The following is a 25,079-nucleotide window of genomic DNA, read 5'->3' as shown; positions in this document are numbered from 1 at the left end:
TAAAGATAATGCGTTAAGAGAGAGACTGCTCCATGAAGAAGACTTAATTTTAGTAAAACCTCTTCAAATATTCAGGGCAGCAGAAACTGTGAAAGCACAAGCCAAAGACCTAAATTCACCAGAAGGGGTTAACCATGTACCAATTATAAAAGAATACAGGCAGAATAGGTCAAATGAAAGAGTGGAACCACTTGCTATGAAAACCGCTGATAGAAGGAAGACCGGGTACAGTCAGTCATCTGGAAGACGTGGATCACAGCCTGTCCCCAAACAGTGTGTTGCCTTTGGTAAACTATGTCATAAATATGGGGAAAATAACCATTTTGAAAAATCCTGCAGATCCCAAATGTAGAAAAGTCAACTGCATTCATTTAAAGACAATCTGGTGGAGGAATTTTTCATAGACGTATTTGGATCTAGTAAGCCCGACGAGAGCAACTGGATACTGCCTATGACAGTGAATGGAACAATTATTCCACTGAAAGTAGACACAGGAGCTCAGGCTAATATTCTGTCTGAACAAGATTATGAGAGGCTGAAAATAAGATCAAAAGTGGGACCAACAAAAATAGAAGTAACTGGTTATTCTGGAACAAATATACCAGTGAAGGGGAGGTGCATTGCTAGCATGAACCAAAAAACACCATGTACAGGCTCCCTTTCATTGTAGTGACAAAGGAGGTGACACAAATTTTAGGCCTGGCTGCATGTGAGAAACTCAATCTGATAAAACAGGTGCTCTCACTACAAGATCATACTGAACCTGGCTATGCTGCACTCTTTCAGGAATATCATGACATGTTTCAAGGGTTGGGTTGCTTGCAGGGAGAGCATACAATCTGGAGAAACAAGTAGGTCCCTCCAGTTATCTATCCATGTGGAAAAGTGCCATTTGCACTATGTGATAAACTCAAGGCTGAGCTTTCGAAGATGGAAGCAATGCAATTAATAGAAAAAAATAAGAAGCCAACAGAATGGGTGAGCTCCCTAGTCATTATGGAGAAAAGTAACAGCCAGCTAGGCATATGCTTAGATCCCAGAGACCTCAATAAGGCTGTAAAAAGAGAACATTTCAAACTATCAACCAGAGACGAGATTATGGCTCAGTTTGCAAATGCTCAATATTTCAATAAATTGGATACATTCTCAGGGTTTTGGCAGCTAAAATTAACTGAAGAAAGTTCAAAGTTATGCACATTTAACACCACATTTGGAAGATACAGATTTTGACACTTACCCTTTGGCATAGCTTCAGCACCAGAAGTGTACCACAAAGCCAACCATGCATATTATCTATGACATATTAATGGCATTGACACCTGACTGGATGACATTATCGTCTAGGGCTCAATGAAAGAGGAGCATGATCATAGACTCTGGAAAGGCCTGGATGCATCTAGAGCTGCAAACCTCAAATTAAATAGGGAGAAATGTGTTCTAGGGGTTACAGAACTGACTTTTACTTCCAATTGAGGCATAAAACCTGATAAGAGGAAGATTTTAAGCCATTTTTCCCAGTCAAAAAAAGATGCCCAATGGTTTCTGGGAATGGTTAAATATCTTGGAAAATTCATACCTAATCTATCTACCAAAGCAGCATCTTAGAGAAGACTCTTAGAGAATAAAAAATGAATGGTATTGGGGTGCAGAACAGGAGGAATCATGCAAAGGTTTAAAACAATTGATACAAGAGCCAGTGTTGAAGTTCTATGCACCAGGAAGACCTATTAAAATTTCAGCAGATGCTTCACAGTCTGGGTTAGGTGTAGTGTTTTTACAAAAGAATGAGGATTGTTGGCAACCAATGGCATATGCATCCAAATCACTGACTGAGGGAGAAAACAGATATGCACAGATCAAAAAGGAGCTTTTAGAAATATTGTTTGCTTGTGAAAGTGGCAGACAGTTGAAGTCGAAACAGAACATAAGCCCCGAATAGCATTATTTAGCAAACCGCTAAATAGCTGTATCTTCAGGATTCAAAGAATGAAGATAAAGCTGCAAAAATATGATTTGGTTGTGATCTACATGCCTGGCAAATTCATGTTTACTGCAGATACACTTTCCAGAGCTGTGGCTCCCATGAAACCAGAGAAGACTTTAGAGACATAGATGCAAGTATATGTAGATTTGACTGTATAGTCAATTCCCATAGCTAACAACAGCAAATAAGAGAGGAAATGGAGAAAGATTAATCATTGGGAATCCTTAAAGAAGTGACAATTAAAGGGTGGCCTGAAGAAATAAGCAGCTGCTGTCCAAGTATGAGAGACTATTGGAACTGTAGACATGAACTTACTGTGCTAGATGGAGTGATTTTCTAAAACAGTAAGATTGTAATTCCAATGAGTCTCTGAAAAGACATGCTACATAAGATCCACAAGGGTCATTTAGGAACTGAGAAGTGCAAACAATGAGCACGAAAGGTGTTGCATTGGCCGTGGATCAATCACAACATCACTAATGTGGTAGGAAACTGCTTTTCATGCTTGAAATACAAGCCATTCCAACAAGCAGAGCCACTGAGATCTCATCCAGTTCCATAAAGGCAACAATCAGTTGCACACACACAAAATGGAAAATGACTGCCTAGAAAGGAGTACTGTGGAAAGGGATCTCGGGATCATAGTGGACCACAAGCTATATATGAGTCAACAGTGTAACACTGTTGCAAAAAAAGCGAACATCATTCAGGGCTGTATTAGCAGGAGTGTTCTAAGCAAGACACGAGAAGTAAATCTTCTGCTCTACTCTGTGCTGATTAGGCCTCAACTGCAGTGTTGTATCCAGTTCTGGGTGCCTCATTTCAGGAAAGATGTGGACAAATTTGAAGGAAGTCCAGAGAAGAGCAACAAAAATCATTAAAGGTCTAGAAAACATGACCTATGATGGAAGTTTGAAAAAATTGGGTTTGTTTAAAGTTTGGAAAAGAGAAGACTGAGTTTTCTAGTACATAGGAGGTTGTTACAAGGAGAATGGAGAAAAATTGTTCTTCTTAACATCTGAGGATAGGACAAGAAGCAATGGGCTTAAATTGCAGAAAGGGAGGTTTAGGTTAGACATTAGGAAAAACTTCCTGTCACAGTGGTTAAGCACTGGAATAAATTGCCTAGGGAGGTTGTGGAATCTTCATCATTGGAGATTTTTAAGAGCAGGTGAGACAAATACCTGTCAGGAATGATCTAGATAATCCTTAGTCCTGCTACGAGTACAGGGGACTGGACTAGGTGACCTCTCGAGGTCCCTTCCAGTCCTATAATTCTATGAGAAGGAATCAATTTACTTATTTACCTTGCAATCAAAGGATTATTTAATAGTCACAGGTTATTATTCTCTGTACCCAGAAATTTGCACACTGCACAATACTAATAGTAAGTCAATGATAGCCAAGATGAAGGGAATCTTCTCCAGACATGAAATTCCAGATGAAGTTGTTAGGATATAGATATTCAGGCCTATTAAGAATTTAGGTATATGTTTATCATTTAGCTAGTTAAAGAGGTATAAAAGAAAGAAAGAATCAAAATCACTATCTGCCTATATAAGGCCTTTTCTCACTGTGACAGTCTGAAGCCCTGTTCTTAGGCTAAGGCCTCTGGCTAAACAGCAGAGGCAGCCATAAGCTGGGAAGCGACCGGTCACATCCTAACATTCCAAACTGGTCACATTGAAATAAGGTGCTATTGGGCTGTTAGGAATACAATCCTGTCCTGATAATGCCTATCACCTCCAGAGAAAGGGGAATGCCTAGAAGATGTAAAAGGAAATTTAGGGTATGTCTACACTACAAAATTAGGTTGAATTTATAGAAATCGGTTTTTTAGAAATCGTTTTTATATAGTCGACTGTGTGTGTCCCCAGACAAAATGCTCTAAGTTCATTAAGTGCATTAACTCGGCGGAGTGCTTCCACAGTACCAAGGCTAGCATCAACTTCCAGAGTGTTGCACTGTGGGTAGCTATCCCACAGTTCCCGCAGTCTCCGCCGCCCATTGGAATTCCGGGTTGAGATCCCAATGCCTAATGGGGCAAAAACATTGTTGCGAGTGGTTCAGGTATATGTCATCAAGCCCTCCCTCCCTCCGTGAAAGCAACGGCAGACAATCGTTCCGCCCCTTTTTTCCAGAGTTACCTGTGCAGATGCCATACCACGGCAAGCATGAAGCCTGCTCAGCTCACTGTCACCCTATGTCTCCTGGATGCTGGCAGACGAGGTACTGCATTGTTACACAGCAGCAGCTCATTGCCTTGTGGCAACAGAAGGTGCAATAGGCCTGATAGTCATCATCATCATGTCTGAGGTTCTCTTGGCCACCTACCTCGGTAAGGTTGGTCAGGAGCGCCTGGGAATACATGGGCGCAGGGACTAAAATAGGAGTGACTCGACCAGCTCATTCTCTTTAGTCCTGCCGACAGTCATATTGTACCCCCCACCACATTCTTTGGCGTCTGAGTGAGGAGGATATGGAACTTGGGGAGGAGTTGGTTACACAGGGGCTGTAGCGGCAGTCTGTGCTCCTGCTGCCTTTCCTGAAGCTCAACCATACGCTGGAACATATTAGTTTGATCCTCCAGCAGCCTCAGCATTGAATCCTGCCTCCTCCCATCACGCTGCCGCCACCTATCAGCTTCAGCCCTCTCTTCAGCCCACCACTTACTCTCTTCAGCCACCACCTCTCCTCCTGGTCATTTTGTGCTTTCCTGCACTCTGACATTATTTGCCTCCACGCATTCGTCTGTGCTCCGTCAGTGTGGGAGGACAGCATGAGGTAAAAGAACATTTCATCGCGAGTGCGTTTTTTTCCTTCTAATCTTCGCTAGCCTCTGGGAAGAAGAAGATCCTGTGATCCTTGAAACATACAGCTGGTGGAGAAAAAAAAAGGAACAGTGGTATTTAAAAAGACACATTTTATAGAACAATGGGTACACTCTTTCATGGTAAACCTTGCTGTTAACATTACATACATAGTACATGTGCTTTCATTCCAAGTTCGCATTTTGCCTCCCCGCACTGCGTGGCTAGCCCCTCACCGCTCCCCGTGGCTAATAGCGGGGAACTTTTCTGTTCAGCCACAGGCAAACAGCCCAGCAGGAACGGGCACCTCTGAATGTCCCCTTAAGAAAAGCACCATATTTCAACCTGGTGATCATGAATGATATCACTCTCCTGAGGATAACCCAGAGAGATAAAGAACGGATGTTGTTTGAATGCCAGCAAAGAACGCCAGCAATGCTTTGTTCTACAATGATTTGAATAGTCGAATCATGGAGGTCAACGAATGGCAATGCAGGTGGTGTCGGAGAGAAGACTTTGGATTTTTTGACCATGGGATGGTGTTCGAAGAAGGAGGAGTGCTAGGCAGAGACGGGCTCCACCTAACGAAGAGAGGGAAGAGCATCTTCACAAGCAGGTTGGCTAACCTAGTGAGGAGGGCTTAAAACTAGGTTCACCGGGGGAAGGAGACCAAAGCCCTGAGGTAAGTGGGGACGTGGGATACCGGGAGGAAGCACAAGCAGGAGAGTGCGAGAGGGGAGGGCTCCTGCCTCATACTAAGAAAGCAGGACAAACAGAAAGTTATCTAAAGTGCCTATACACAAATGCAAGAAGCCTGGGAAACAAGCAGGGAGAACTGGAAGTCCTGGCATGGTCAAGGAATTATGATGTGATTGGAATAACAGAGACTGGGTGGGATAACTCACATGACTGGAGTACTGTCATGGATGGGTATAAACTGTTCAGGAAGGACAGGCAGGGCAGAAAAGATGGGGGAGTAGCATTGTATGTAAGAGAGCAGTATGACTGCTCAGAGCTCCGGTATGAAACTGCAGAAAAACCTGAGAGTCTCTGGATTAAGTTTAGAAGTGTGAGTAATGAGGGTGATGTCGTGGTGGGAGTCTGCTATAGACCACCGGACCAGGGGGATGAGGTGGAGGAGGCTTTCTTCCGGCAACTAACAGAAGTTACTAGACCGCAGGCCCTGGTTCTCATGGGAGACTTCAATCACCCTGATATCAGCTGGGAGAGCAATACAGCAGTGCACAGAGAATCCAGGAAGTTTTTGGAAAGTGTAGGGGACAATTTCCTGGTGCAAGTGCTGGAGGAGCCAACTAGGGGAAGAGCTCTTCTTGACCTGCTGCTCACAAACCAGGAAGAATTAGTAGGGGAAGCAAAAGTGGATGGGAACCTGGGAGGCAGTGACCATGAGATGGTCGAGTTCAGGATCCTGACACAAGGAAGAAAGGAGAGCAGCAGAATACAGACCCTGGACTTCAGAAAAGCAGACTTTGACAACCTCAGGGAACTGATGGGCAGGATCCCCTGGGAGAATAACATGAGGGAGAAAGGAGTCCAGGAGAGCTGGCTGTATTTTAAAGAATCCTTATTGAGGTTACAGGGACAAACCATCCCGGTGTGTAGAAAGAACAGTAAATATGGCAGGCAACCAGCTTGGCTTAACAGTGAAATCCTTGCTGATCTTAAACACAAAAAAGAAGCTTACAAGAAGTGGAAAATTGGACAAATGACCAGGGAAGATTATAAAAATATTGCTCAGGCATGCAGGAGTGAAATCAGGAAGGCTAAATCACACCTGGAGGTGCAGCTAACAAGAGATGTTAAGAGTAACAAGAAGGGTTTCTTCAGGTATGTTAGCAACAAGAAGAAAGTCAAGGAAAGTGTTGGCGCCTTACTGAATGAGGGAGGCAACCTAGTGACAGAGGATGTGGAAAAAGCTAATGTACTCAATGCTTTTTTGCCTCTGTCTTCACGAACAAGGTCAGCTCCCAGACTACTGCACTGGGCAGCACAGCATGGGGAGGAGGTGACCAGCCCCCGGTGGAGAAAGAATTGGTTCGGGACTATTTAGAAAAGCTGGATGAGCACAAGTCCATGGGGCTGGATGTGCTGCATCCTAGAGTGCTAAAGGAGTTGGCAGATGTGATTGCAGAGCCATTGGCCATTATCTTTGAAAATTCATGGTGATTGCGGGAGGTCCCGGACAACTGGAAAAAGGCTAATGTAGTGCCCATCTTTAAAAAAGGGAAGGAGGAGGATCCGGGGAACTACAGGCCAGTCAGCCTCACCTCAGTCCCTGGAAAAATCATGGAGCAGGTCTTCAAGGAATCAATTCTGAAGCACTTAGAGGAGAGGAAAGTGATCAGGAACAGTCAGCATGGATTCACCAAGGGCAAGTCATGCCTGACTAATCTAATGGCCTTCTATGGTGAGACAACTGGCTCTGTGGATGAGGGGAAAGCAGTGGACATGTTGTTCCTTGACTTTAGCAAAGCTTTTGACACGGTCTCCCACAGTATTCTTGCCAACAAGTTAAAGTATGGGCTGGATGAATGGACTATAAGGTGGATAGAAAGCTGGCTAGATTGTCAGGCTCAACGGGAGTGATCAACGGCTCCATGTCTAGTTGGCAGCTGGTATCAAGTGGAGTGCCCCAAGGGTTGGTCCTGGGGCCGGTTTTATTCAATATCTTCATAAATGATCTGGAGGATGGTGTGGAATGCACCCTCAGCAAGTTTGCAGATGACACTAAACTGGGAGGAGAGGTAGATATGCTGAAGGGTAGGGAGGATACAGAGGGCCCTAGACAAATTGGAGGATTGGGCCAAAAGAAATCTTATGAGGTTCAACAAGGACAAGTGCAGAGTCCTGCACTTAGGATGGAAGAATCCCATGCACAGCTACAGACTAGGGACCGAATGGCTAAGCAGCAGTTCTGCAGAAAAGGACTTAGGGGTTACAGTGGACGAGAAGCTGGATATGAATCAACAGTGTGCCCTTGTTGCCAAGAAGGCCAATGGCATTTTGGGATGTATAAGTAAGGGCATTGCCAGCAGATTGAGGGATGTGATCATTCCCGTCTATTCGACATTGGTGAGGCCTCATCTGGAGTACTGTGTCCAGTTTTGGGCCCCACACTACAAGAAGGTTGTGGAAAAATTGGAAAGAGTCCAGCGGAGGGCAACACAAATGATTAGGGGACTGGAACACATGGCTTTTGACAAGAGGCTGAGGGAACTGGGGATATTTAGTCTGCGGAAGAGAAGAATGAGGGGGGATTTGATAGCTGCTTTCAACTAGCTGAAAGGGGGTTCCAAAGAGGATGGATCTAGACGGTTCTCAGTGGTAGCAGAAGACAGAATGAAGAGTAACGGTCTCAAGTTGCAGTGTGGGAGGTTTAGTTGGATATTAGGAAAAACTTTTTCACTAGGAGGGTGGTGAAGCACTGGAATGCGTTACCTAGGGAGGTGGTGGAATCTCCTTCCTTAGAAGTTTTTTAAGGTCAGGCTTGAGAAAGCCGTGGCTGGGATGATTTAGTTGGGGATTGGTCCTGCTTTGAGCATGGGGTTGGACTAGATGACCTCCTGAGGTCCCTTCCAAGCCTGATATTCTATGATTCTATGATTCCCAACTACGTGCTACTGGCCTGGCGTGGTAAAGTGTCCTACCATGCTGGATGAAATAAGGCTGCCCTCCCCAGAAACCTTTTGCAAAGGCTTTGGGAGTACATCCAGGAGAGCTTTATGGAGATGTCCCTGGAGGATTTCCGCTCCATCCCCAGACACATTAACAGACTTTTCCAGTAGCTGTACTGGCCGCGAATGCCAGGGCAAATTAATCATTAAACATGCTTGATTTTAAACCATGTATACTATTTAAAAAGGTACACTCACCAGAGGTCTCTTCTCCACCTGGCGGGTCTGGGAGGCAGCCTTGGGTGGGTTCAGGGGGTACTGGCTCAAGGTCCAGTGTGAGAAACAGTTCCTGGCTGTCAGGAAAACTGGTTTCTCCGCTTGCTTGCTGTGAGCTATGTACAACCTCATCATCATCATCTTCCTCATCCCCAAAACCTGCTTCTGTGTTGCCTCCCTCTCCATTGACGGAGTCAAAGCACATGGTTCAGGTAGTGGTGGCGGAACCCCCTAAAATGACATGCAGCTCATCATAGAAGCGGCATGTTTGGGGCTCTGACTTAGAGCAGCCGTTTGCCTCTCTGGTTTTCTGGTAGGCTTGCCTCAGCTCCTTAAGTTTCACGTGGCACTGCTTTGGGTCCCTGTTATGGCCTTTGTCCTTCATGCCCTGGGAGATTTTGACAAAGGTTTTGGCATTTTGAAAACTGGAACGGAGTTCTGATAGCATGGATTCCTCTCCCCATACAGCGATCAGATCCTGTATCTCCCATTCAGTCCATGCTGGAGCTCTTTTGAGATTCTGGGACTCCATTATGGTCACCTCTGCTGATGAGCTCTGCACTCACCTGCAGCTTGCCACGCTGGCCAAACAGGAAATAAGATTCAAATGTTTGCGGGCCTTTTCCTGTCTACCTGGCCAGTGCATCTGAGTTGAGAGTGCTGTCCAGAGCGGTCACAATGGAGCACTCTGGGATAGCTCCCGGAGGCCAATACCGTCGAATTGCGTCCACACTACCCCAAATTCAACCCGGCAAGGCCGATTTCAGTGCTAATCCCCTTGTCGGGGGTGGAGTAAAGAAATTGATTTTAAGAGCCCTTTAAGTCGAAAAAAAGTGCTTTGTTGTGTGGACGGGTGCAGGGTTAAATCAATTTAACGCTTCTAAATTCAACCTCAACTCCTAGTGTAGGCCAGGGCTTAGTTTGACAGCATCCTGTCTGGCAAGAACTCACTTATCAATAGCTGGGATGTGAAATCCTCATTTCTTTGTTGTTCTATCACCGTAGTCCCCATTTCCCTATTGTTTGTCTGTATAATCTCTGTCTGGTTCTGTGATTGTTTCTGTCTGCTGTATAATTAATTTTGTTGGGTGTAAACTAATTAAGGTGGTGGGATATCATTGGTTAAATAATCATGTTACAATATGTTAGGATTGGTCAGTTAAATTTCAGTAAAATGATTGGTTAAGGTATGGATGAGCAGAACTCAAGTTTTACTATATAGTCTGCAGTCAATCAGGAAGAAAAGGGGTGAATGGGAATGGGGGTGAGGGAATTGGAATCATGTTCTGCTAAATGGGTGAATGGGAACAGGGACATCGGCAAGGTTCTGTGGTGTCAGAGCTGGGAAGGGGGACACTAAGGAAGGAAACTGGAATCATTGCTTGCTGGAAGTCCACCCCAATAAACATTGAATTGTTTGCACCTTTGGACTTTGTGTATTGTTGCTTTCTGTTCATGCGAGAAGGACCAGGGAAGTGAGCAGGTGAAGGAATAAGCCCCCTAATAGAAGTTATAGTGGTAATGGGCCGCAATTTTCCAGTGCAGAATTTAGGCAATTTGCAATAGATTGGGATTTTCATCACAAAATAAATCCAAATTACCCCCAATCAAGTGGACTTGTGGAAAGGTCAAAACAGACAGTAAAGAACCTTGTGAATAAGACAGTTGACATGGAGGGGTGATTTATATAAAGCATTACTGGTTTACTGAAGTACACCCCTGGAGAATGGCTTTTCTCCAGCTCAGCTGTTAATGTGACAAAGGATCAGATCTAATTTACCAATTACTGATAACCTCCTGAAATCTCATAACCATGAAACCGTACAGAAGATGAAAGAAAATCAGACATGGAAGCAGAAATACTATTTTGACAAAAGGGCTCATGATCTCTGTGACAGGGTGCTGCGCTGGAGCTTCTGAGCCAGCCCTCTGTCACACCAGCTGGAATTAAGGGAAGTAAATTGGAGCTGGCTAGAGAAACCTGTGTCTGATTGGCAAAGGGGAAACAGCTGCCAGCCTAATTAGCCAAACTGTATGTCGTGAGAAAGTGGTGGGATTGCATGCTGTAAATAAACTGCTCTGGTGATTGCTAAACCAGAAGGTCTCTGAGTGGTTTTTGGAGCAGAGCAGAGGTAGGACCAAAGGGGGCTCTGCTACGCCCTGTTACGCCCTGTTACAATCTCCCATCTCTTAACCCAAGTGATAGAGTGTGCCTGAGGAATCACACCTCTAATACTTGGGACCAAAAGAGAACCATGAAAGAACAGCTGCAGCTAAGGTCTTATGCAGTCCAGACAGATCGTGGGGAAACATTTTGACGTAATCAAAGGGAACTATAAGTGACAAATTGGGTTGAGAATTTAATGCATGTGTTATTCAAAAGTTGTTAGCTGTTTTATATATGTATATCAGAGTTAATTTGTTTTTCTTGAAGAGGGGATGTAGAAATACATTTTTAGAAGATTATAATTTAGAGCTGCTTCCACATAAGGGACAGTATTATAGGAATTTGTAATGTGCCCTGGAGGTGGGGATTGGGAACACCACATGGCTGTGTGCAACAGGTCACTAGAGACACTCTCCGGTTTGTTTTTATTAAAATTTTATTCCTTTCTTATTTACTGGTTTGTTATTTAATGAACCCCAAGATCATATCAGCAGGAGTCTCTTCCACCACTGGTGGCCTCATTTCTTTTCTCTGAGTGCTTTTCGATAGAGTCTGAGATGTACAGCTATGAGTGGGAGGTGTGCAGGGGAGGGCTGTTGTTCCACATGTGGAGGGACAGGGAGGGAATATCCTGTTTTGGTTTCTGGTTTTCTGACTGTGGTCACATAGAATATGTTTCCAAGTGTCTCTGAGGGGAGATATATGAAGGTGGTTGGTGTGGAGAGAGGTCTGGTTTATTGGAATTGGCAAGTGCTTTCTGGTAGTCTGACCAATTAATGTATCACACAAGCGCACAATTTCAGATAAATTCCAACTGGTCTTATTTCATTTTTTGCTTAAGCTTTTGGGGGCTAGATTTTGGTAAAGGGTGTGGCCGCAATGTGGCTTGAGAGTGGAGGTGCTGTAGCAGCACTTTCAGAGTGTTTCCCCCCTGAAAATGAGTGCAGTGAGCCTTCTTCCCCACCCCAACTTCTGCAGTGCTTGGCTAAAGGGGCTTGGAAAGGAATATGCTGTGAACCATTTCCCAGGGCAGCTGATCCACTGCTCCCCATGTGCTCCCCAGGAACTGAATCAGAACTCCTCCTAGGGGGTTCCTCAGCAGCCTCCCTCCTCCCACCCCTGCACAGGCATTGACTTTAAGCTGCAGACTAAAATGCAGGAGACTGTGCCTGGCATTTTAACATTTGTCAGGGGAACACCTTGGGCTACGCACTTTTTAATAACTTCTCACAGCTTGTCACAACCTCCATACCTGCACTTGGCTGCTTCTGGGCCTGGGAAGAAGAGACCCAAATGCAATTTCAAATGACACGTTAACCCCTCTGCATGCCACACTCAAACACCTATAAGGCCATGCCTTTCAACAGGCATGAATATTGTATAGAGTGGTGCACTCGCATACATATAAAAGGCGATTTAGGGGGCCCTTGGGAAATGTAGCTGCTGCATTGATAGGCACTTATGTCGACACTTAATTGGTTAAACGTGTTAACAACAGAACTTGGAATAAACCCAGGAACAAAAGATATCTTTGTGAACTGACTGGAAAAAACAGTCTAGCAGTAGACCTGTAATCACAGTGGCTGATGCTGTATGCTGCTCATTGCCATAGCAACAGACACTGCTTTCTACATCACTGAAGGGTAAGAAGGGATAAGTTTTGAGGGTAACACTTCAGTTATATGAACAGATACTGAAGAATTTTAGGAACAGGAAAACACATTAATAAAAGAAAAAGAAATCTAGATATCGGTGTTCACAATGATATGAGGGAAATGGTTAGGGACAGTGGAAAAGGGAGAAGGGGAATGTATGCAGAAGACCCCCAGGAGTCAACAGACATCCCTGGTTTTAATCTTGTGGTTTTAATGCTGGAATTGAATTGCCTTGCATTTGACATCTTTAGTCTTTTTCACTGATCTTACTCGATACTTTTTGGATAGAACAACTAGGATAGTGAGCTATCCTGGATAGTTGAATAGAGGGTGAATAGAGGCTTTCTGTGAGTTTACAGTAGGATTCTGCATGAAGGGGGATGTTTACATTTGTTTCCGACTAGCAGCGAGTAAAGAAGAAGCTCCAAAGGAGAACTATTGGAGGACAAATGGTTTTGTGTGTTCTGCTTTTGAACTTGGAAACAGGGATCTCATGCTACTAGAGGAAAAAATATCCTGGAAAAAATAAGCCAGATAGTGATAAAAAAGATCATCCAAGGATCACCTGGCATAAGGGGTCCTCTAAGGTCCAAATGACTTGCACACTCTCTCCAAAGTCCACTGAAGTCAATGACTGCCTTCAGTGCGCTTTGGATCCAGCACTAAAAGCTAAACGAGTTGTACCTTCCCTAAAGTAGGATAGTGTTGCCTGTGAGATGCCCAAAGAGCAGAACTCACAAAGCTGATATAAAACCCAGCTCTCCCAGTGGCAGTACACTGCATTTCTTCTCTGTCATTGGTCCAAAATATATCATTGCTCCTGAAGGTTTATATTCAAGGGAATCTCTTATTTTCACCTCCCCTTACCACATAAATTCCTTTGTAACAAACAACTTTATGGGACAACAGGGCAACTTCCTGTTCTTTCAGTAATTCTAAGTGTTTATATATATATATATATATATATATATATACATATATATATATATATTTAAAATGTTGTTTGCCACAGTGTGACCTGTGTTAATTTTGTGGGAAATGTGTTTATATGATTAAGAGTCAAATCATGTCCTCCCACATTTACACCTACAAGAGGATGATAAGTAACAATGGAGACTTACTTTGTAAGAACTGTGTTGCAGAGTTTTCATCAAATCTTCCCTTTTGAGCCTCAAGCATCATTAATCTAGTCAGGAATAAGAAGGTAGACGATACAGATATACAAAATACTGAGGGGTATAATTAAGGTAGATCAGGAACTTCTGTTAATCCTTTCCCATAATACAAAAGCAAAGAGCTATGCAATGAAATTAAAAGATGGCAGCTGTAAAACTGAAAATAAAGATAAAATAGAAAATAGAGATAAAAAGAAAATACTTTTTCACACAGAAGTATTGGAACTCATTGCCACAAAATCTTACTAAGTCTGTGAACTTAACAGGATTCAATATTTATATGGATAACAGGACTAGCCAAAGTTATAATAGCAATAGATTTAAAAAAAAAAACTTTAAAAAGTGAAAATTGGGCCCTTTGTTAAAGGAGCTAAAATAAGAATTTAGAAGTCTAATTGCAAGCGCTCAGGTTTGATAAATTTGTCTGTAATTTCTGGTTTGAGCCATATGATCTAAATTTAAGCTTCATTGCTGTCCATTACTCAGTGATGTGTACTTGTGTAAAGTCACAGAAACCAGGCAGGTCTCGGAGCAATGAGACCAGAACTATGGGATTAGCATGCTGAGTGCCTTTGTCTTGCACTGGAGTTAACTAGGGTGACTAGGTATCTGGTTTTCGACCGGAACACCCGTCGAAAAGGGACCCTGGTGGCTCCGGGTGGCCGTTAAAAGTTCGGTCAGAGGTGCTGTGGGGCTGAGGCAGGCTATTCCCTATCTGTCCTGGCACCGTGATGCACCCCAGAAGCAACCAACAGGTCTGGCTCCTACGTGAGGGGGAGGGCAGAGGACTCCGTGCGCTGCCCCCTGCCCGAGCACCAGCTCTGCACTCCCATTGGCCTGCGGGCGATAGCAGCATGCAGACCCACCTGCTGCACCTCCGCCTAGGAGCCAGACCTGTTGGCTGCTTCTGGGATGAAGTGCAGTGCCAGGAGACACAGGTAGCCTGCCTTACTCCCACTGAACTGCTGACCGGGAGCTGCGGAGCTAAGCCCCTGCCCCAAGCCCCAGCGCTCTGCTCCAGCCCTGAGCCCCCCCAAACCCAGAGCTCCCCCCGCACCCCAACCCCCTGCCTTAGTCCACAGCCCCGTCCCACATTCTGAATCCCTTGGTCCCAGCCCAGAGTCCGTACCCACTCCCACACCCCAACCCCCTGCCCCAGCCCAGTGTGTGTGAGTGAGGGTGGGGGAGAGAGAGCCACCGAGAACAGGGGAATATAGTGAGTGGGGGGTGGGGCTTCGGGGAAGATGCGGGGCTAGGGTGTTCGGTTTTGTGCAATTAGAAAGTTGGCAACCCTAGAGTTAACAGGAATTGAGAATACTCACCCCTACTTAGGGAACACAACACTTCTATAATTGGGTCCTAAACACCGTATTCTGCAGCACATATGCTTAAATAAATAGGATTACTCATATGAATAGAGGCTTCAGAATTGGGCCCAAAGAGAGGGAGAGTGGTGCTATGCAGACAGTGGATTTGCAATAGGCTTGAACTGTTGGTTTTGGGACAGTGATTTACAGCTTTTCACAACTAGATGAAGTGATCATACGTTTTTCAAATAAACTGCAGTTTGAGTTTGAATTTCAAGTCAGGATGGCATTTTCACTAAATCCTATTTTGGAGGGAGATTAGGCTAACATTAGAAATGGATTAATTCAATCTGCTTTTCTGAAAAAGCAAATTTAAAAAAGGAATGGTAGTTACATTTTAAAATAGTTATTTTATCAGTAATCTTCAGTTGATGAAAATTTATTATGTTTACGACTGTGGAGCCAAGCTTTAAAATGTTTACTTGCTTTAAAAAAAAAAAAGCTTAAAAATTAAGAATGTGAAAGAACCAAGTAACAATAAAGAAAGTCAACAACAGCTATGGGTGAAAAGCATTAACAATGGTGTTGTAGAACCATGCCAAATACCTTTTGTCATATCAGCCTGTAACATAAAGGCACAAACAACAGCCTTCAGTGTGATGTTTTCAGCAATGAAAAAACAGCGAATCTTAGATTATACCATTGTCATATCCGTGAGTGAATGCAATCATTTGCTGTATTTGTTACTCTTTCTGATTGTCTTGAATACAGTACTCCAGTATAAAATACTTTGCTGATGCCTCTTTGTGCTAGTGCCTGGCTGCATGCCCTTGTCACCAAGCATAATACAAGCAACTCCAAGAAACCATTACAAACCATCCTAATATGCCTGGCAATGTGCAAATATGTAATTCACTATCTCTTAGATAGAAATAGACAATTTAGTGCTAGTTTTTAGCTAGGTTTTCAATAGTCGCTGGACTATTTCTATTGAAGTTTTAGATTAAATATGCACATACTTAACTTGAAGGAGCATAGTTATCCCATTGAGTTCAGTGTGACTACTCACATGCTTAAGCACTTTGCACTCTGCAGGATTGAGTCCATTGGTATAAATCCCAGTTCCTCAGTCAGGTGAAACTCCTATTTGGTCACATTATGAAATCCTTATTCAGAGCCCAGTCCTGATTCCTTCTCACAAAATGCTGAGCGTTTTCAACTCCCATTGAAATAAATTCAAAACAAGGGTGCTCAGTGCCTTTGAGTTTTGGGCACTCAATATGTAGACAGTCCTAATTCACTTTGGCTTCAGTGCTTGTTTGCATAAAGACTAAGTAAAAATTAAGGAAGACTTCAGGATTTGTCCCCCTGTGTTTTGACTGTTCTGAGTCTTTAGGTCACACTCCATGGTTTCAAGTTTTTCTCTGCAACCACGAGGGCTAGAAACTTACTTTAAAAATAAAAATAAAAGCCGAGATTCTCATGCAATCTCTTAAATCCTACAGTTAGAGCTTTATGAAAAACTGTAAATGTTGTGAGTTGGCAACATTATCTGATGTTCTCCAGTGTTAGTTCTACTTTACTATTTTTTAGTTCAGGAAATGGCCCCGTATGGAAGTATACTGCCAGCAGCCTTAACCAAAAGTTCACCATATCTGTGTGTAGAAAGTGAAAAATTAAACATGGTAAATTCTAAGCAACACATCTCAAGGTCCCTGTCTTTATAATTCCCCCCACACAAATAAAAGCTCCCATAAATGCACCAGATGCTACATAAAGTGCATTCACTTTGTTAGGTGATACTAAAAAGTGCTTCCTCTAAGTGTGAAGTCCATGATAGGATTTAAATAGTAAAACTATCTCCCCATGTTTATTCCCCTGCCCCTACTGTTCCTCAGATGTTCTTGTCAACTGCTGGAAATGGCCCATCTTGATTATCACTACAAAAGGTTGTTGTTTTTTCTCTCCTGCTGGTAATAGCTCACCTTAACTGATCACTCTTGTTATAGTGTGTATGGTAACACCCACTGTTTCATGTTCTCTGTGTAAATAAAATCCCCCTACTGTATTTTCCACTGCATGCATCCGATGAAGTGGGCTGTAGCCCACAAAAGCTTATGCTCAAATAAATGTGTTAGTCTCTAAGGTGCCACAAGTACTCCTGTTCTTTTTGCGAATACAGACTAACATGACTGTTACTCTGAAAATAGCTTTTAAGTAGAGTTATGTGAACTTTTAGTAACGACACCCAAAGCCATATGAAATTTACCTCATTTAGGGTTAGACTATGAAAGCAAACCACCTAAGTTTTGTACAAAATGATTTGGGCCCCAGGATTCTATTTTATTCTACGAGGGTTCTTACACTCTATCCCACGTTGGAGTATTTAAATATCTCTTCTTTTGTGGAAACTTACACCAAAACTTTTTTAGTTTATAATAATACGTAGTTCTTATATAGCATATTTTATCCATAGATCTGAAAGCACTTTACAGAGGAGATCAGCATCATTATCCCCATTTTACAGATAGGGAAACAGAGGCAGAGGGCAGTGAAGTGACTTGCGGAAAATAACCCAGGAGGCCAGTGGCTGTGAGCTAGGAATAAACTCCAGGGTCTTCTGATGCTCATTCTGTGCTCTATCCTCAAAGCTACTCAAAAACTGAATTTCATGATTCAAGAAATAAGCTTGAATCAGTGAGAGCTAGTCATTTGGAGTCTATTGTAGAGGGATCACAGGACCACCCTTCTGAGGCCTGTGTCTGTTCTGGAAGATGTAGTAATATCATAATGATCCATCAACATATGTATGGATGACCACATGGCCGTCCTGCAAATGTCACTGAAGAATGCTATCGATGTCACTTGCGCCGTGTGGAGTGAGTCTGTATCTGCTGAGGAAGTGCAGCTGAAGGTACGTCATATGCAGCCTTGATACAGGATGTTATTCATCTAGAGTAGCGATTCCCACCCGGCAGCCCAGTTAGCACACAGCTGGGGCTCAGTTGCGTGCTAAAGGCTGCTAGGCTGTGCGGTGAGGTCTGGGTTCCCAGCTACCCAGCCCAGCCTGGCAGGGTCAGGATTGCCAGGTGGCCCCAAGTGGCAGGGGTCCGGGGGCTGGGGCTGCCAGCCAGCCCCACAGAGTTCAGGGTCTGGGGCTGATGCCCAGCCCCGTGGAGTCTGGGGGATGCCCCATGGGGTTGGGGTCCAGGGTTGGTGTCGGGGCCGTTGGCTGGCCTGCGGAGACCAGGTCCAGGCTGCCACCCGGTTGCCCTACCACCCAGCCCCGCATGACCAGGTCCAGGGTTGGGACTGCTGCCCGGCCCCACACGGCAGGGTCCACGGTCCCTGCTGCCTGGCCCCCCCATCCAGGGCTCCACTTCTGTGGAGGGGTCTCTGGGCAGAATGTGCTGCGCATAGGGGTCTGTGTGTGAGGCACGCTGTGGTTCTCAAGCTGTGGCCCCGGTAACACATTGTAGGCTGCATATGCATCTTACAATGATAAATAGGGTGACAACCACTGATCTAGAGAGACAGTCTGTGCAGAGACAGCTTGCCCCTTCATGCGGTCTGCATATGACATGTACAGGTGAGATGAAACACAAAACGGTTTAGTCCTGTCTAGATAAAAGCTAGATATTGCCTAACATTCAGAATATGGAGGCACTGTTCTTCTGGGAAAGAGTGCAGCTTATGGAAAAACATAGGTAAATACACCATCTGATTCAGATGAAACTGAGAATAGCAACCAGTCATCGAGGTATGGGAAGATGTGGAGTGTCTTCCTCCTGAGATACTCCATGACCATATGCATTTGGTGAAGACTCGGTGAGCAGAAGAGAGACCGAATGGGAGATACTGAAAGCGACGTTCTCCTAACACATAACTCAGAAACTTCCTGGGGCTTGGTAGAATTGTCACATAAAAGTACGGGTCCTGAAGAGCAACCAGAGCAGCGAATTGCTCATTCTGAGACAGTGCAGGGAGGATAGAGTGACCATGTGGAGTCTCGTGTACTTGATGAAATTGTTGAGGCCATGAAGGTGGAGAATCGGTTTCATCCCACCCTTGAATTTCAGTATCAGGAAGTACAGTGAGCAAAAGCCATGGCACGGGTGTTCTGCATTTCAGCAAAACTTATTCTATGTATAATTATTAGGAAACACATATCATACGCCTCAACACATCCTAATTTCACAGGAATTAATACTGATAAAATATAAAAATGAAATGGATTAATTCAGAAAGAGAAACATATTATTTGATATGGCTGGCTGGATTCATAGGATATAATAGCTAGCAAAATAATCCTAGGGGCTTCAGCAGAACTTCTTCCACTGCTCCCAACTTCAACAGAGAACTGACCTGATCAGTGTCTTGTGAGAGTGGTCCCTGAAGATTGACCTGGAAAGGGAGTTGGCAGGGAGTGTGGAGACTAACTGGATTGTGTAGCACAATCTGACAGTGTCTAGGACCCAGATGGCAGAGGGAATCGAATCCCAAGCATTGTAAAAGTGGGCCAGCCTGTCATTTACTACCATTATGACCAAGGAATTCAAGGATGGGTGGGAATAGAACCCCTCAAAACTCTGCATGCAGTGCTTTTCCATGGGAGGCTGGTGTGCTCCACAGGGCTCTCATTTGCTCAAAGAGCACATAATTGATCAGGAGGGACACTCTCAGAGGAATGGAGGGCTGTTCTCTTGGAGGAACTCAACCTGGATGCCCAAGAATGCGGCTACGTGACGTAAAAGGTCCTGGTACTTAAAGTCCTCTGGAATAGAAGGGGAGGGCAAACCCAGGCAGCACAGTACCGTCTGGTGATGAGGACAAAGGTCTTGGCTGAACCCAAACCGGTTCTCACTCCTGGGAAGATGTATCCAGGAGGGAGGACTCCAGTGGCTCCGCAAAGACCACCGATGCCTGGGCCTGCAGTTGAGCCAAGGCCATCATTGTCAACCTGATTTCAGCTTCTAACTGGATGAAGAGAGGGATCTCTGTGAACAAGGAATGTCTCACTGAGTCCAAGGCCGCTGATATGGGTATGGCATTGGTAGCCAGTAGGGGAGAGGCCAGGGATCTCCGTTCCAGCTACAATGCACACACTAACCCTGGGAGTCCATTGGCAGCCCCTGGAATTCCTCAGGTGATGTGGAGCGGGAGGATGACGACTCTGACTCGGAATCAGAGCCCCAAAATCTTGGTGATAAGGGCGGAGCGACACCCAAGGGAGCCAATAGGAAGTCTGATTCATCCGTCACCCAGAACGAGGTGGGAATCGGTGCCTCTGATGAAGGCAATACAGTCAGTACTGAGCATGCCAGTGCCATAGGCCAGTAGTTCTTAAACTTTTGTACTGGTAACCCCTTTTACATAGCAAGCCTCTATGTGCGACTCCCCTTTTAAATTAAAAACACTGCTTTACATATTTAACAACATTATAAATGCTGGAGGCAAAGTCGAGTTTGGGGTGGAGAATGACAGCTTGTGACCCCACCCCATGTAATAACCTCACAACCCCCTGAGGGTTCCTGACCCCCAGTTTGAGAACCCCTGCCATAGGCAATGTCAGTCCCAGCACAAACAGCAGTACTGTAACTCCTGAGTGTTTTAAAGTTGGAGGTGGTGAGAGCCACCATGGGGGCACTTGCGGCGTCAAATGTGGCAGGGCCGAAGAGGGTCCCGGTGCTGAAGTCCCCCGCTTCATTTTTGGTACTGGCTCCATCCCCACCATGGGAAGGGGAGACTCTGGATGCAGCACTGACAGACATGAAGGTTCAGCAGCTTGCTACTTTGGAGGGGCCATAGGTAGCACAGCCCTGGGAAAGTCCTGAACCAACAGAGAGGTCATAACTGGAAGGCAGAGGTGGTCTGTGGCTGCCTGGTATGCTGACGTGGACACAGTCAATAACAGCATCTTCCTTATTGGTACTGGAGTCAAATGTACTCCTGGAGGCTCGAACCAGAGTCAACAGTTCAGGGTTTCTGCCCTTCCCACTTGATACCAGGGAAGGGTCAAAGGTACCTGTGCCATCCTGCATGCTGGGACCGGTCCTGGTCTGGTCCACGCTTTTCCTGGGGAAGACAGAGGAGTCACTCCACGACCTGGAGTAGTCCCAGTTGGTCTTATGAGAACTCTTTCTCAGCATCAATGATGGAAAATGGCTCCTCCACCTTCAGCAAGGTGACTGCCCCAGAAGAAGAGGCAGCAGCGCTCTCTGAGCCCAAGAGCGATTTTCAACCTGAGGAGGGCCTTGGTACCGAATCAGGCTACATGGCCTGTTCAAGGCTGTACATGGCCTGTGCTGCTTAAGGCGAAGGTCTAGGGCCACCCGAGTCCTCTTTTTAAATGATTGAAAAATCGAACAACTTCCTTTTAAGGTTGGCCTTGCTGAGACAAAGCAAGCCCTGTGTGTGGGGTTGCTGCTGGGGATTGCCCCTCCACATGAAAGACATAGTTCAAATCCTGGTAAGGGCATTACCAAGAACACTATCTATCAACTAGCATTAACTACTGGCTACTAATGAAAACTAACTAACAATATTCAATAAACTAGGCTAAAATTAAATGCCAGTTTGTGAGACTACAACCACACAGAGCTCAGACTCCAGTCACAGGCGGTGAGAAGGAACTAAGGGGAGTCGCCTCACATAGCCAGGAGAGGGGGCCACGGCTTCGAAGCACAAGAGCCGCCACTCTCTGGATACTGCTAGGAAAATGTCTCCGGCTCCAGCATGCTGGGCATGTACACACCTAAGTGGAATACACATCTGCATCTCCTTGAAGAAGAAGATTCTGTTTTTACGTTTATTGCCATCTTGAAATGACTATTTTTTCTGTCCTTAACTGCTCTGCTGAAATTGTCAAAAAAGGTGCAAGTTAATGACAACTGTAGTGGTGGGTTTTGAGATGTCCACCAGAGAGTGAACTGAGACTACAGACACATAGAATCATAGAATATCAGGGTTGGAAGGGACCCCAGAAGGTCATCTAGTCCAACCCCCTGCTCGAAGCAGGACCAATTCCCAGTTAAATCATCCCAGCCAGGGCTTTGTCAAGCCTGACCTTAAAAACCTCTAAGGAAGGAGATTCTACCACCTCCGTAGGTAACGCATTCCAGTGTTTCACCACCCTCTTAGTGAAAAAGTTTTTCCTAATATCCAATCTAAACCTCCTCCACTGCAACTTGAGACCATTACTCCTCATTCTGTCATCTGCTACCATTGAGAACAGTCTAGAGCCATCCTCTTTGGAACCCCCTTTCAGGTAGTTGAAAGCAGCTATCAAATCCCCCCTCATTCTTCTCTTCTGCAGGCTAAACAATCCCAGCTCCCTCAGCCTCTCCTCATAAGTCATGTGTTCTAGACCCCTAATCATTTTTGTTGCCCTTCGCTGGACTCTCTCCAATTTATCCACATCCTTCTTGTAGTGTGGGGCCCAAAACTGGACACAGTACTCCAGATGAGGCCTCACCAATGTCGAATAGAGGGGAACGATCACGTCCCTCGATCTGCTCGCTGTGCCCCTACTTATACAACCCAAAATGCCATTGGCCTTCTTGGCAACAAGGGCACACTGCTGACTCATATCCAGCTTCTCGTCCACTGTCACCCCTAGGTCCTTTTCCGCAGAACTGCTGCCTAGCCATTCGGTCCCTAGTCTGTAGCAGTGCATTGGATTCTTCCATCCTAAGTGCAGGACCCTGCACTTATCCTTATTGAACCTCATCAGATTTCTTTTGGCCCAATCCTCCAATTTGTCTAGGTCCTTCTGTATCCTATCCCTCCCCTCCAGCGTATCTACCACTCCTCCCAGTTTAGTATCATCCGCAAATTTGCTGAGAGTGCAATCCACACCATCCTCCAGATCATTTATGAAGATATTGAACAAAACCGGCCCCAGGACCGACCCTTGGGGCACTCCACTTGATACCGGCTGCATCATACATTGGCTACCGAACACCCACCAGATGGTAACAAAGTGACTTTGGATGGATCATAGCCACCAAGAGCAATATGAAAGCTGTTTATCCCATTATCAATCCCTTACATTTTTCATCTTTACAACAGGAAAACATACTGCAAAGCTGACAAGCTGCCCATGAGGATCTTCTGTAGGAGCAGTAAATGGGCTGCAAAGGGAGTTTTAAAAGTGTTTTAAATTCCTTTTGAAGAACATGCACTGTTCTTACAGGGCTTCCCTGGTGACCTGGGTGTTTTTAACTTTCAGATTATTTCAAAAAAGATAAATCGGGAAGCTGAACCAGATTCCGGTATTTCTTTTCCATTCAAATTTTAAAAAGTAGAATTCTTAAAATTAAAAAAAACCCCAACCCTACAACAACCAATACCACAAAAGCTAAACACATAACTTCCACTAAACACACACTATATGTACATTATGAACTCAATAGTGCGAACCCTTACTCATGACAGCAGTCCTCAGTTGTATGTATAGTCCAGTTAACCACAGTAGGCTCACATGTGTCTATGGGGTACTTGTGTGAGAAGTGTAATACAGCATGTCCAAAGAGCACTACCAGCTGATGATGGCTAGGCAGAAATAGTGCCAAGACCTCTTATTCATTGCATAATAACTGACTTACCTCATCCTCCCTATCCCTTGTTATGTTTTGTCATTACCTAGACTGGGGCAGAGACAATCTTTTTACCCTGGCCTGGATCCACAAATGGACTTAGGTATTACAATACTCAGCATTGCAATGCTTAGCTTTTAGATGCCTAGAAAAACATGGGAACAACATTGTGATTCATAAAGTCTGAGTTAGGAACCTCGGCTCCCTATAAAATTAATGTGGAGAGATAGTGCTTTATAATACAATCCACAAATGCCATCATTCTAAGTGAGGAGCCATTTAAACGAGCAGATGTGAGATGCTGATGACAGGGATGTGTGCTAAGCCCCACCGCATCACAGAGGTAGGCACCTAAGTCCAGAGTGCAGGGAGATGCCTATCTGAAAGCTATCTACAAATTGGAGGAAGATAGGCTTTCCTGCACCTAAGTCATGTGTAGGCTGACAATTGCCATAACTCCATACAAAACAGCTGGGAGTGGGAGAGGGCGGGAGGAGGGGGAGCACCCTGATAACCTTTAGCCCAGTGGTCAGGATTCTCACCTGGATGTAGGAGACAATTGGTTAAAGTCCCCCTTCTGCTGATGAGTCCCTGATGAGGATAAGGGATTTGAACAGGGATCTGCCACCTTTCATGTGTGCACTAATCACTGGGTTAGAAGCATTTTAACTCCCTGACCCAATTAGTATTTATTTATTCAATGATATAATTAAAGTGGAATAACTTCAATAGTGGAGCCTATGGGAACCCCACATCAGAATATCCCATAGCTCAGTGGTTAGAGCACTCACCTGAGAGATGGCAGATCCCTGTTCAAACCCCTTCTCATCAGGTAGAGGGGGAGACTTAAACTGTAGGTCTCAGGAGAGTACCCTAATTTATGGGCTAAAGATTAAAAGGGAGGTAGTCCTCCTACATTCCCCCCCCCTCGCCCCACCGCCAACTGCTTTGTGTTGTTAGGTGGCCTCTGAGCACTCCAGCTAAATTGAGCCTTCACATGAGCTAAGGAGATGAACACCTATCTTCCCCAGCTTCATGGATTATACTTGCACTTTGGCAGCAGAGAGGCATCTGAACACCTGGTGGGAGGCAGCAAGGTGCATGCCCTGTGGCAGAAACATAGGTGCCTAGCGAACTTTTATTGCAAAAAACTTAGGTGTTGAATGATTTTAGGCACTGACTGGGGGATTAGATGGCAGCTGAGTGGGAGATTTACAGATAGCCTAAAAACAGGGATTTAGATGCTTAAGTGTGGAATTTAGGCACCTAAGTGCCTTTGTGGATTAGGGTCCCTATGTTTTTATAGGGCTTAAAAAAATTGGGCCTTGACTGGTGCCGTGGATGCTACCACAATACAAATTAAATTAAATTTAATAATAAACAAAAAATTTACAGATTGTCCTTTTTTGAACAATGTAAATATATCATAGAATCATAGAATCAATCACAGAATCATAAAATATCAGTGTTGGA

This window comes from Eretmochelys imbricata, chromosome 2, assembly GCF_965152235.1.
Source record: "Eretmochelys imbricata isolate rEreImb1 chromosome 2, rEreImb1.hap1, whole genome shotgun sequence".
Classification (NCBI taxonomy): domain Eukaryota; kingdom Metazoa; phylum Chordata; order Testudines; family Cheloniidae; genus Eretmochelys; species Eretmochelys imbricata.
The sequence above is the reverse complement of the archived record's forward strand: the minus strand, read 5'-3'. Positions refer to the sequence as shown.